This window comes from Xyrauchen texanus, chromosome 41, assembly GCF_025860055.1.
Source record: "Xyrauchen texanus isolate HMW12.3.18 chromosome 41, RBS_HiC_50CHRs, whole genome shotgun sequence".
Taxonomy (NCBI): domain Eukaryota; kingdom Metazoa; phylum Chordata; class Actinopteri; order Cypriniformes; family Catostomidae; genus Xyrauchen; species Xyrauchen texanus.
This window is the reverse complement of record NC_068316.1, coordinates 19,042,775-19,057,501: the sequence shown is the minus strand read 5'-3', so window position 1 is coordinate 19,057,501 and position 14,727 is coordinate 19,042,775.

Here is a 14,727-nt window from a genome sequence, read left to right as displayed (position 1 = left end):
ACTAGCAATTTCGCCAAACAAATATAAAGAAATAGGTTGCAGCAGTTTGTCTTTCGACTACACTTGAGAAATCCGCGATGGGACTGACCGCGAAATAGCTTCAGTGACTTCTTATAGTACAGATTCGCTGTCAATCAAAAGGAGATGCAGTCTTTCGACAGATCCTCCAATCATCACGCGGAAGCCCGGAGTCCGGGCCAGCCCACTCCTCATTCACCCCCAGAGACGCTGAGCGTCCGTGGGCGGGACATAATCGCAGCATTTATCCAATGACCGTCTATTTTCGGAGCACTGAAAAAAACTGTTCAGAGCAGCCCCATTGAAGTCAATGGATGCTCGGCTTCAACAGGGAAATGCACTGACGCTACGGGAATGTATAAGAAGTAAATCGAGTCAGCCGACCTGCTATATGTAATGTAGCTGATTCTGAACGAACTCGTCTTCGAGATGAACGTGTTCTAACGCATTTTTAGTCAATAAATTGTTTACACAATAGTACATATTTGACCATTATTTTTTTGACATTATAGGGGAAGCTGAGCTTCCCTTGCAGTCTTAAAGAAATCCCCACTGTGGGTGAAATATCCCTTTCAATTCGTAAATACTATTATTCATTTTACATGTACATCATTGGGGTCTCATCAGTCAATCTCAATAGAGTATGCAGTTTAAGGCAGTTCAGACTATTTCAAGTAGTTTGGTAGATTTTTGTTCCACAATCTCATGTTATGCTGTGTTATAGAATTTATCATCTATGTCCAAATCATCACTCTTCTTCCAGTTCTGTTCAGCCTGGATGCCTGCAGTCCAGAATCACAACTATAGTGTAATTACCAACTGGCAAGCTGGTGTCTGACATCATAACAAAACCATTGCTTTCACAGAGTAATGCAGGGTGACTTCAGCTGCCACAATAACACATGTTCATAATATAAAGCGCTGTTAACGTGGAACGGCATGATTTCAACACCTTGGTAAATAACAGTATGCCTGTTAATGGGTGTTAGGTGCTTTTGGAAGGAAATTACCAAATGAAGCAATAAAGTAAGACATGGAAATATTAATGTTACTACTGCTTTATACTCCTACAATATAATTGGCAAAATTTTAAAAACAGAGGAAAATACCCACCCTATTTAAGGAAAAGTGATAATATAGAAATGCAACTTGTATAAAGTTGTGTACTCAACTGCTTTTTTTCAGCTTAGTGACTAGAAGGGCAGACAAAGAACAACATTGTGAGCATGCCAGAATAATTCTGGCTTCTTTCACTGCTGAATCAATTTACACGGCTACTGCATGATTTTGCTTGTGCCATCAAATGCATGAGCTATGGCATACATTCAAATATTGCTTCAGAAGTGGTGAGAACAAACAATTGACAACTCCTGGTGTTACTGATACTGGCACAATTTTTAAACTATTCAAGACTTGTTACACTTTAATTTGGTTCAATCCACTGTGAATTTTACCATGCTATTGATGACTGCTTTGCATGGAACTTGATAGGAAGAGTAAATGTTAAAATTAAGTGTAATTTTATGTGTGTTTGTGCAAGATGAATACAACGGGGGGTACTTGTTAGGGTTCAATGTTTTGTTGTGTTGAGATTTAGAAGCATTTCTGTTAATTCTGAGTTAGGGGTTAAGAGTGGAGCTTGAGCTAATGCTGAGGACAGGTAAATGTCGCACATGAATTGTATCGCTTGCTTTGTTGAGCAAATTCTGTGCTAACCATAGCATAGTTACTAATATATACTCTGTAGTGCTTCCAACCAACATGTATTTAGCATGCTAACATTTATTTTCACTATTTAGTACATAAGGGAACATCCAAGATATATTTGAATTACATTGACATGTCTAATTTTGTTGGGTTTACCCAATTAAACTAGGTTCTTTCTACACAAAGTATTTTTATTGAGATTACATAGTCATTTTAAGTTAAGAAGACTCATTTCAAACATGTGGAACCACTGTCCATGGTTGAATCACATTCAGCCAGAGAGCTATTTTTTATCAGATTACAGTTACTGGCTTTCAATTAAGTTAATTTCGTTTGCATTACATGGGTATGTGAAAAGTGTTTTAGAAAGTTAATGTAATTAGTATTGCAGTTACTTTTTCAATTAAGTAATCAGTGAAGTCATTTATCTGATTTTTTTTTTTAATTATTAATTAGTAATTTGTGAAACTGGAGACCAAAAAATAAATCTGGAATTGAAAATCTAATTTAAACATTGAAATAAACAAATGCTGCATCCGAATATCCAACTTCCCTACTATATGTACTATATATAAACAGTATGCCAGTGGCGTAGTATGTCAAAATCCACAGTACTCATTAAGCCATAAGCGAGAAATACCCGGATGACCTGCTATATCTGGTGAAATTTTGAAGTGCGGATTGTGATGAGGATCAGCAGGAGAGAGATAAAAGGAGGAGGTGTGGACGCCAGATACAGAGAGATGAACGCAGCAGTGTTTGTGTGTACACGCTTTTTGTTTGTTTTAAGTCTTTGTCAGTGTTTTGTTAAAAGTCTGTTGATTGTTATCCTGTTCCTGCTTCTTCCTTTTCCAAACAAGTAGAGATCTGTTACAGAGATCAACTGGACACTCAATGATCCCATAATCCCTCGGGAGCTGAGGCGATGTTCAAAACACTGGATTTAAAGTAACGGCGAATCCAAGCAGACGAATCTTCTCAGCTGTAAGAGCGATATATACCAAGATAATTGTTCCTTGTGCTTGAATTGTGGTTGTTTAACTAAACCAAAGCAGATAGTTTTCGCATTGTTGTTATTACGTATATTCGGGTCACAAGATGATGCCAAGGTCCCCGGATGAATTATGTCTGAATTCTATTCACACTACTTGCATGTACTGTATATGTAACCAGTCCTACTCGACCCTCTCCGAGCGGGATTCGAACCGGCGTATGCAGCATGGGAGGTGGGCATGCTAACGAGGAGGATAATGGCTACAGCCTCTAGCGTCAGTCGCTAGTGCACCTCTTAAAGCCAGGGGAGTGAGGTTTACACACACTGTACAGCTATCACATACCAGCTGGTTCCCGTTACACATACCTAAAAGAACATACTGTTTTGCCGGCAGATAAGTGTGTCCTTCGTCAAATAGAGAACATACTGTGACAGTATGCATTTTCGGACGCAGCAAAAGTTTTATGAGGCTCAAGTGCATGCTGCAGACTTGTAGACACCACTGTATATTTTCTTTCTTTCTTTCTTTCTTTCTTTCTTTCTTTTATTCTCTATATTCTCAGTAAGAGGGATTTAAGAACTTGAGCTCTTTCTCTCTTAAAGAGAGGGCTTCTTTGTGTAGTGACCTTTCAAATCACAACTTCTTAAACAATGACAGGACAGGCCAGATATTCACAATGTCTTCTTACAAGCACAATGTTAAAACTTACAATAATAACACATAGCATTAAAATAACACTTTGTAGCTCATGTCAAACTCATAGTTCTCCTCTTAGAAGCCGATATAGAAGGTTTTGTTAAAAATAAACCAGTTCATATGTACTGTTTTCCAAAAATTAGCAGGACTAAGTGTCTTTCAACAGCATGGCAGTAGAGGGTCACACAGGACAAATGGGTTTGAGTGTTGCCTCAACTTTCCATTGACATGTTCAGTGGTTAGCATTGATGACTGAAGATGTTTGTGTACATGATGAAATTGAAAAACCCTACAGACTAAGGTTCCACTTGTGTCTTCTAAGAGTAATTTGAAATAGCAGTCACTATTAATAACCTTCTAAGCTGCAGTTTGATGAAATAAAAGCACTATACTGTATATATTCACCGCCTGGTACACTTTGTCAATCAAGCCAAGAACATTTATGACTTTTCTCTTTTTCGTCTTTTGGAACACTGCACCAATCTTATTAATTCATGTAGGCTAATTTGTCTGTTTACATGCTGCATTTACTTAGATGATTCAGTCTGGCTTGCACAAAGTTGTTGACGATGAATTCAAATATTATGGTCACCAAAGGCAATGTCTGCCTTTCTACGCCCATCTTTTCCTTGGCATCGGAATTGAATTTACAGATGAAGGAAAATGCTAAAAATATGACACACAAATTGAATATGTTTTTAGTGGAAAGTGTTCTTTACCTCAAATGAGTTGCCAAATGAGTCCTAATAACTGAGTTTTTTCATTATGATTTTTATTTTTTTATTTTTTTAAGACAAAGAGCCCATTCAAATTTGAGACAGTAATTTTTAAATATCCTTTAATTACTATCTGGCTTTCTTTCTGGGATTTTGAAACACTGTCTGTTTGTGTCCATGAACAACATAGCTTTGGAAAACATTTGAACAAGTGATTTGCACATATGTGTGTTTGAATGAGATATTTGATTTATAAGGTCTGACACATTAACAGGACTAATAACATCTCATTCTAAGCACAGTCAGATTCACATTCATACATATAAAAATGACATGTCATCTATTTCCACAACACATTTAAAATGTGTGGGTCTTACAGTACCAGTCAGTCATCATGATCAGTCAGCGATCATTACAGCAAATGAGATCTGGATCAAGTAAAAAACACGTGCTCTGATGTGCATTTATGAGAAAATAAAGAAATGTTTCCTTTTTGGATGACATTTCTGAAATATAACAACTGTTTAATATAAAATCTGGTTTTGTTATCTGCCTCTCTGTATTTCAATTCATGTATATAGGCAGTTTTGCCCAAAATTTGCACCATTCTGTACTGAGATTTTTTTAAAAATTGCTGCCATTCACTGTACAACATGATAAGCCAAACCCCTATCAACAACAAGTCTAAGGCTTATGTTGATAGGGTAACATAACAAGGTTATGCTTCAGGTGTGTACCATTTGTAAGCCCTTTTCTCCCCAATTTGCAATGCCCAATTCCCAATGCGTTCTAATCCTCGTGGTGGCGTAGTGGCTCGCCTCAATTCGGATGGAGGAGGTTGAATCGAAGTTGCCTCCATTTCTTAGACCGTCAATCCATTTATCTTATCACGTGGCTTGTTGAGCGAGTTACTGTGGAGCCATAGCGCACGTGTAGGCTTCACGCTATTTTCCGTGGCATCCACGCACAACACACCACACCCCCCAACGAGAGCGAGAACCACATTATAGCGAGCACGAGGAGGTTACCCCATGTGACTCTACCCTTCCTAGCAACCGGGCCAATTTGGTTGCTTAGGTGACCTGGCTGGAGTCACGCAGCATGTCCTGGATTCGATCTTGTGACTCCAGTGGTGGTAGTCAGCGTCAATGTAAAAAGCTTCTTAAAACAAGCAATCTCAATATCAACAATTCAAAAGGCACAAACTGCACATGAGAATCGAGTGCATCTAATATCCAGAGTTCCCCTCCAGAGATTCCCATTCATTCGAAAGGTTAGCATTTTTATGATCTACTCTAATGGCATATTGGAGTTTTTGCATTAATAATCAAATTCAAGATATGATTTATGAGATGAAAGTGTTGAACTTTTTTAATACGTGTAGAATTATGATTCTAATAATTTTTTTCCTTCTAAAACAAGAACAAACACCACTGTTTTAGATTACTACACAACCACCATATTAGTTAAATGAGGAAGTTAAACAAGAAGTGGCATAGAAAGGGATGAAAACTGGGTCCAATAGGATTATGAAGAATATTTTCAATCAGAAGTACAATGAAAAGTAGGATTGCAATGAGGTTATCCAACAGATTCTTTTTGCATTAAAAAAAATTAGATCTGGTCTGGCAAGTTTATTTACTAATGCTCATATTTTCGAAGGAGTGACTTGACTTACTGCTTGTTTTGTGTCTCAGAGAGCTCTAGGCTATATATATATATATATATAGTAATGTCAAAATTAAAGTGTTATTTTCCCTTCACATTTTGTAACCCATCCGGGAGATGGGCTAATGTAGTTCCCAAGGTCAATTAGATCCCAAGGACACAAAAACAAATCCAATAGGCAGGAGTAAACATTTTTGAAATATGTTATCAAGTTGAAATCTCGGCTTTAAAACTATATTGTTTATTAACAATTCTTACAAAATTAGGAAAATTTGAAGTATGTTTTTTAACTATTTAAAGGGACATAAAAAGATTAAACTTGATCGTCAGTTTACACTGTCACAGCAAATGAACTACACACTCTCATGGCGAAATGGCGAAAAGGATTCACACGCCTTTTCTTAATTTGTCTAATTCGTATGATATTATACGACTACACTTGTATGAATTCCTACAACTTTCACTACAGTCAATGACTTAGTTGGACATTGTTTCCATCTAATATGCGACAGTTACTTGCTTTTGTCACAAACAACATCTTCCTATCATGTTTACACTCTCACCTGATCAGTTAGGTTTAGATAAGGTATTTGGATAAGGGCAGAATATTAATAAAAATGTCCAACTTGTGCACAAAACTCATGCTTTATTCCGCATTACACATCCAGACATTTGCACGTGATGAAATTGTAAAAATTTTCATGAGACTGGGTTGAAATGAAGCATGCTCCATGCAGTTAGGGTTATGTACCATGGTGAGCCTGAGGGGCTGTGCTACTCAACCACGTCATAACTGAGCTTTCTGTGTTTCTAAAATGGATTTCATTTCGCTCCTTTTTCCATGTTCACACATAAGTTGTCGGTACCAGCGTGGTGAGTTGAAAGAGCCTTTGTCTTGATGAGATGGCAGCACCAGCCACACGTGTGTCTGTCAAATCAACGCAGATTCAAGAGCCCCACAAACTTTACCTGTTATATATTCAACCTTGTCAGATTAAATGAGTGAGCTGATAAACTGCTGCGTTTACAGTGTGAGCCAATATACGGTATATGCCTCTTTCCCCTTCAATGCCTCAAGTTTCCTGCTGTACTCTTGATGCGATGCAATGAAAACTAGAATGCTCCCATTAATCAACGACTCTGTGCAGCTCACTTGCAATGAAAGCCTGTCAAATTAAATCAGGTCCCAAATAAGCAACACTTGTTTGATAATCAATTAATTTCCCCTCTAGTTGGGTAACTTCTACAGTAAAAAACTATTCTGTATAATCAGCATTTAATTGTGTCTCCCCATCACTTGTTGTCCATGGTAGGCAATGAAAATGACTGATACAGCAGAGCAGTAAATCAATGATTAAAATAAACCAGTGAGCGCAATACACAAATATAAATGCTTGTTGAATTGTTGTATAATCAACTTTCGCTTTGATCCTAAGACTGTTTGTGAAGAGAAAAAAATATATAAACTGGACTACTTAAATTTTTGGCTAGATTTGTTCATTTAGAGGCTAGATTGTTACCATCTAGTCTCTTATTTAAGAGGCAATGGTGCCACAAAGTCTAGATTGTTACTATACCATAGCAGCTTCAAAAACAACCAAAAAAGTAGGCTACCACTGTATTACTATGCTACCATCACCTAAAGGATACAAATATAATCTATATGCTGCAGAGAACCATTTAAGAACCCCTTTTTAGATTCACACTTTGAATTTTCTCAACAAAAAAAGCCTTTTATTTTGTTTGTTGCTATGTAGCCTATAGTGCACATTATTCTGTTGAGGAAATTGTTCACTTCACTTCAGCTATAGAAACTGGAGGAGTAAATGATGTTCTCATGTGAGTGCTTAACAGCCACAGATTTAGATGAACCCTAATGGCTTGCTTGTTAGTTCAGTTATCTGTGTAATTTACTGTACACTGCAGTACATTCATATTGAAGACAACACCTCCTTTCAACAGAACCCATTGATATTCATGACACCCATATCAAAAGGAACATCTCACTTCTCATTGCCTGGTTCAATACAACAATCAACAGCATTTGTGGCATAATGTTGATTACCACAAAAATGTATGTTGACTTGTCTTCTTTTCTTTGAAAAAGCAAAAATCACTTGCATTGACAAGGGAAGTGAATGGGGAAAATGTGTAAATGTTAAAATACTCACTATTTAAAAAGTATAGACACAAGACTTAAACACTATGCAGGTTAAAGGAATAGTTCATTTACTCTTCCTCATGCCATCCCAAATGTGTATGAATTTCTTTCTTCTGCTGAACACAAACAAAGATTTTTAGAAGAATAATTCACCTCTGTAGGTCCATACAATATAAGGGAATGGTGGTTAGAACTTTGAAGCTCCAGTGGTTTAATCCATATCTTCTGAAGTGAGATGACAGGTGTGGGTGAGAAACAAAATCAATATTTAACCTCCTGAGACCCGAGTGTGACTGCTGTGTGCATTTTCCATATCCATTTTTGATTTGTAACTAGTAGCCCCTAAGAAACATGCAAAAAAAGAAAAAAAGATTTTAGACCAAATTTCCTAAAAATGTATGTCCACAAATGTGGACAGTTGGACTAAGTTGTGAAATATAAATTATACCAAGCTATAGCTATATATAGCTTTTTAGATGTGTTTGAGACTTCACATACATTACAAAAGAATAATTCTGATTCAAAGTAATGGCCAGCATCATCCTCACGTCAAAATAACATTTTACATGAAAAAATCGGAATCTATGTACTGATTACCATTGTCCCATGTCTGCCAAACATTTTTAGTGTTCAAAACATCTTCTGCAGCCAGAAACTGAACTTTTGTACAGTTGGTAGGAGTGAATGCACTTGGCTTCATTGGAAAGATAAAGGATGCTCCCTTGCTCCCAAATGCTGCCTAATTAGGGAATGACTTAACCTCCAGTGTGCTGTCTGCACTGGTCTCAGAACAGTCTGAAATACACCTTATTTTCATCTTAACTCCATATACAGCTTACGAAAGCAACATTTTCCAGCTGTTGGATACATCCTTTGATTCTCAATGTGATAATGCACAGTGAATATTGGACATTTTATGGAAAATTAGTGTGGCATTTCATGATAAATCGATTAAAGTTTTTAAATGGCATTTCAAATTAAACTAGATACTCTACTCTTTTGAAAATTTTTGTTTTTCAGTTTTTTTTACCAGATGTACTTTTGTCGTCGTTTCTCCCAAAGACAAACTCAGCTGAGATTGGCGCTATGTTGTTTTTTCATGTGACTCATGTGCATAGTAATTTTAACCCTTTAATGACAGCTTAAAGTTTCTGAACTGAGATCAGTCTCTTTAAATGAAATTAAATTATGCATTGCCTGCTGTGAATCCAAAACTCAATGTTCACGCATTTGGATACTTGGTCTCAGGAGGTTAAGTCCTTTTTTGACATAAACTCGTTCCATGCCCCATAGGCAGAAAAGAATGTGAATTGCTAAAAACAAAAGAAGAATGTGAAAGTGGAGCTGTATAGTAAAAAGGACTTCAATATTGATCTGTTTCTCAGCCACACCTATCATATCTCCTCACAACACATGGTTTAAACCACTGGAGTTGTATGGCTTACTTTTACGGTGCCTGCATTTGCTTTTTGGACCTTCAAAGTTCTGGCCACCTTTCAATTGCATTGAATGCACCTACAGAGCTGAGATATTCTAATACAAATCTTTGTTTGTGTTCTGCAGAAGAAAGACAGTCACACCAATGTCTTTCTAGCAAGTCAATCCACTGTCAGCCATCTTTGGAATGCTCTCTGGAAGCTATTTCCAGTCATGCCAGTGGAGCTCCTATCTACTTGAATGGAGAAAGACCAAAATATCAAAAACGGTTGGTCAAGATTATGATCAAAGGACATATTTCAAATCAACAATAAAATGTTACAATACTCAAGTCATAAATTGTGATTCTTTACCTCATATTACGCAAAAAAACACAATTTTCCTGGCTTGTATATCTAATGTGCATGCGTGTTCTAAAGTTGATTGACACATGATGTCTGTATCTAAAAGGTGATTGGCTCTTTTAAGTGTAAGGCAGGACTTTCTTTCTACATTCATTGACCACTGGGCACTCAGAGTTCCTTGGTTGTGTGACGTGTGCAGGAAGACAGGACCCAAAAGAAGAGGAAGCTGAGAGGCGATTCCTGCTCCGGCCGCTGACGCCTGATCCTACAGATACACAAGCCCACACTAACTGCACAAGAGAGGAATATTAGACAAGACAGCTAACATTACGGTCACAGTAACACCTCAATACACCACAGTAGACAATGATCTGACATCGGACGTAACACATGCAGGGGTTTAAATAAGAGAAACAAACACAGAGCAGGTGTCGCTCAGCGTTCCCATGGAACCAATCACAGTTCCCATGAAAATGCTGATTCAGCATGTCAGCAACCCCTGAAACACACAAGGGCAAAACGTAAACATGCTTTGATAGAAACAGACAACGGAATGATGATGCCATGGTCCTCATAAGGCGAACACCACCTGGCAAGGTTCCATGACCATGACATCACCGGAGGGCACACAGTGGCAAATCGCGCACAGAGAAAACCCACTGCCTGACCCGAAACACAAAACATTACAAAAAATATGAACATGAAACATAAGATAGACAGGGCACAAAGATATCATGGTTCTCATCAGACAAAACCCAACTTGACTGGAAGACAGAATCATGACATCACCGGAGAGCTCACACAAAGGGGGAACACAAAGAACAAAGGCAGGCCGATACTGCCACGGTACAGTCAGGTAGAACCTAAACCTGACAAGATGACAGGACCGTGACAGTACCCCCTCCCCCCCTCCCCCCCTTCGAAGGGAAGCCTCCTGGCATCCCAAACAGGAACATCAAACAAAAGAGAAAAGACAAATACTTAACAAAGAACAAGAAACAAAGAAAGGGAGGGAAGGGAGTTTACGGAAATGGGAACAAGGTGACTGGACTGTGACAGGTTGACTGTTCCAATTTCTCTCATTCATTTTAGTAGAAGTGACCCATCTCTGCTAAATGATCTCTGGTTATACACATCTGGGATGGCATGAGTATGAGTAAATAATGAGAGAATTTCAATTTTTCAGATTTAGTGAGATAAAATTGCTTCTGTCAAACACTGGTCAGCATAACTCTCTGGATTTTTTTATTTACACATTTTTTAAGCCATTTTAAGTACAAAGTGAAAGATAGGCACAGTTCATTTAGAACAAAATAAAGATTGAGTTGTTGGACAGATGAAGACAAACGATGAGTAAACAAACTAGCACTCTTTGCCTTGTTATATATGTCATTAATTCATCCACTTTGGGCCCTGCTACATTGGTAATGTACCATCTAGCCTTTTCGAGAAATGGTTAATCAAACATTCGAAAGGACTGACGTCATTAGTGTCCTTATCTAAAACATAGAGTGCCATCCATGATCAGTTGTTTGTGTAATGTGAACAGAGAAGGACACAGACAATTGATGAATTCTTGATTCTTGGATTTTTGATTATCCACAACTATCCACATCTCACAACCTGCAAAACATTTGCCTATATGATGACATCAGGTATCGAAACTGAGAACAGCAGAACTTGTGTGTGAAGAATTACGGATAAAGGATACTGGTGAGCAGTTTGCTACAAATAGCCCAGGATTTTGCACTGCAGCATTTATACCCTTATGTATTCTTGCATTACTTATTCGGACGACTTGATACTGTATCTTTCTTTCTCCCCCTCAAAGAAAAAAAAAAATAGCCTAGTTCACAGGAACCAAGATTTTAATATACATTTGCTTTTCATTTAAATAATGTTTTTTCTCTGGTTAGAAGATTTTTGTGCCAATTGGTGGATAGTGCACACCTAAAGTGAGTCTTCAAACTATGTGACATTTATCTGGTTTACATAGTCAACCAAGGGCCATGTGAGCACTCTGCAAATATGACATGAACTGACCGGTCTCTGAGGTTTCTTATAAAATGCATCAAATGTAACAATGCCATCTATTGGACAATAGTTGCTGTGACAGTTGGATGAACAGTATGGGTATTTCACATTTCAAACATTCATGTTTCTAGAGCACAAAGGAGAAACTCACTTGAGATATTTTATCATGTTTGAAATGGATTTTGCAACATCTCATGTTTAAGCAACTGTAATACTATTTAATTTATCTCTGAAGCTCACCCTTGGAAATTGCTCTCATATGGCAAAAAATTCATAACATATTTCAAATATTTCCATTATACAGCTTTTATGGAAAAAAAATAATACTGTAGATGTTCTATGAAAATATCCATCTGTTAGAAAGTGCTTTTAACTGAATTTTCAATCAACGTGCAGTGGCAATGCGTCTTGTGACATTTCACATGCTCAGTGTGTATGTGTGAATCAGTGTCATTGATACACAGCAGTAAAAGTGTGACAAGACACACATTTTTTGACTAAATAAATCTTAATATAGCACATCCAGCCTGTGATTAATAATTTGGATTTAACACTTCTGCCTCACACAGACACACACTCTGCACAAAGAGATGTGTGAACTTCTTTCTTTTTCTTCTTCTTCTTTTCCGGTGGAAGACTTTGTTCCAACACAGAGTAAAGCCTTTATTGTCACATTCATGACAGCTCTCAGACTCCTTATGCAATGAGGGTTACATTTTTGTATAACTCTTTTTTTTGTTGAGTTATCCTCAGCACAGGTAAATTACTTCAAAGGCAGCAAGCCTGCTAAAATATATTACCTCAGAAAGGGAAGTTTAAAGACCATTTCCAATTCGTCAGTTATGAATAAATCATAAAAATGACACCAAGGATAGACAGTGGAGATTTAATTTTTAATGCATTATGGTGAGTGGAGAGCTTGCAAATAAAATTGCTGTGAATGTATATTCCATCTTAGGGCTGTACACCTATTTCTGGCTTTCTATGAAAGGTGAAAACATAAGGAATAACCTGAAATTTTGTTAATTGAGCATTGAAAAAAAGGGAAAGCCGCTCTGTTCAAAGTACTAAACCAATACTCTTTTAAATCAACTTAATACATTAATGTTTGAGATGAGAACATAATTATATAGTGGAAAGTCCAAGTGATATTCAAAAGTCATCAAAAAATAATATAATCACATTGCTATGAAATGCTCAAATGGATTCAGACTGAACGTGATTTTTGCTACTTGCTCAATTAACTACATTTAATTTATTGAACTAAAATAAGCTAATGCAATTCTTTAGCATTTGTTCTCAACTTAATTTCATTGTATACAATCGATCTGTTCACTTAATCCAGTTGTGTTGGGACTATGTAACTAATATTTGTTGCATCGATTTATTTCTGAAACCGGGCAGGGGATTTCTAGTTTCCAGAATGCTTTGCATGGGACTGGATTGGTAGAGTCAATTTTAAAATGAAGTGTTATTTTAATGTATTTCTGCACAAAATGAAACAAATAGGAGTCTTCTTGGTGTTTAATGTTCTGATATGTTGGGATTTAGAGGAGTTTCTGTCATGTTTATTTAAATAATTAATACATTTTTATTATGTTACCATTGTAGAGAAGAGTTGAGCTAATGGTTAGGTCAAGGCTGAGCACTGTATTACTGAAAAATCAGTGTATTGTTTATCTCATGAAGAATTACTGACAGTACATCAACAAATGCCCAGCAGTCTCATAATTGTCATACTGCACAAATATATATATATATATATATATATATATATATATATATATATATATATATATATATAAAACCTCCTGAGCGAGTCTGCTGTGTAAAGCTATAGATAGATAGATAGATAGATAGATAGATTTTTTTATTGTGTTTTCAGGAGTGTTGGTTATTCATATTTTTGAGATGTTACAGACATTACTGTACATCACAAATGTTGAATGGTCCAAACATCATCTGCAGCCTGAAGCTGAACTTTAAATAGGAAGTTTGTATTGAATGCCCTTAGCTGCATAGAGAGCTATAGGATATTTTTAATGAAGCTGAGCACACAGTCCATGTAGTGTGCCATTTTGTCATAAATTGCTCTAATTTTAAAAATGGCATGTTGTATGAAACTAGAGACTCTAATATTTTGGCTCAACCAGGTTTCAATGTAAAAACTTTAGGTTATACCAGATGCAGTTTTGTAGGCATTTCAACCAAACACAAACTCCTTGCGCTGAAAGTTTAACCCTTTGCTGACAGTCCAGAGTCTTCTGAGTCAGTTTAAATGAATTTAAATAATGCGTTGCATATAGCGAACCCAAAATACAACGTCCACACATGCAGGGTCGCACAAGGATAATATGCTAATGTGTTTGTTGCTAGCTAGAAAAAGTTCAAGGTTCAATTGAGTTATTTGAACAGATCAAGTTAAGTTAGATTAACTCAATTTATTTAGGTTTGTGCTGCACAGAGTATTTGAGTAGAGTCTACATTTTAATTTCATATTAAAGCTGCACTATGCAAGATTTTTTGGTTAAAATTGAACAAATTGCCATTTTTGATTGAGTACATAAACCATCAGTGTTCAAAATAATGTTCTTATACCTTGCACTGATTCACTAAGGTAAGCCTATGATAATGGTTTGTATTTTGAGCTGTTGGGTTCTGTCGCAGGCTTATGATGTTCATCCATGCGTCATTACATCATGTCCGCACACACAGGAAAGAAGTGCCGGATGTCTTGTGTTCCAACTGGAGAAACTAACAACGCTGTTTAACTCAGTTCCGTAACACTCACACAGTTCAGGACAGCATCGTTGCAGTCTAGATGGATGTTCATCTGTTATCCATTTGGTGAAGTTGTTTACCTGCTTTAATGTTTGGTTTCAAAGTTACTGTGACATATTTATTATGTACTGTATGACTTCTGCAACTGAAATTTGATCTCCATCATTATT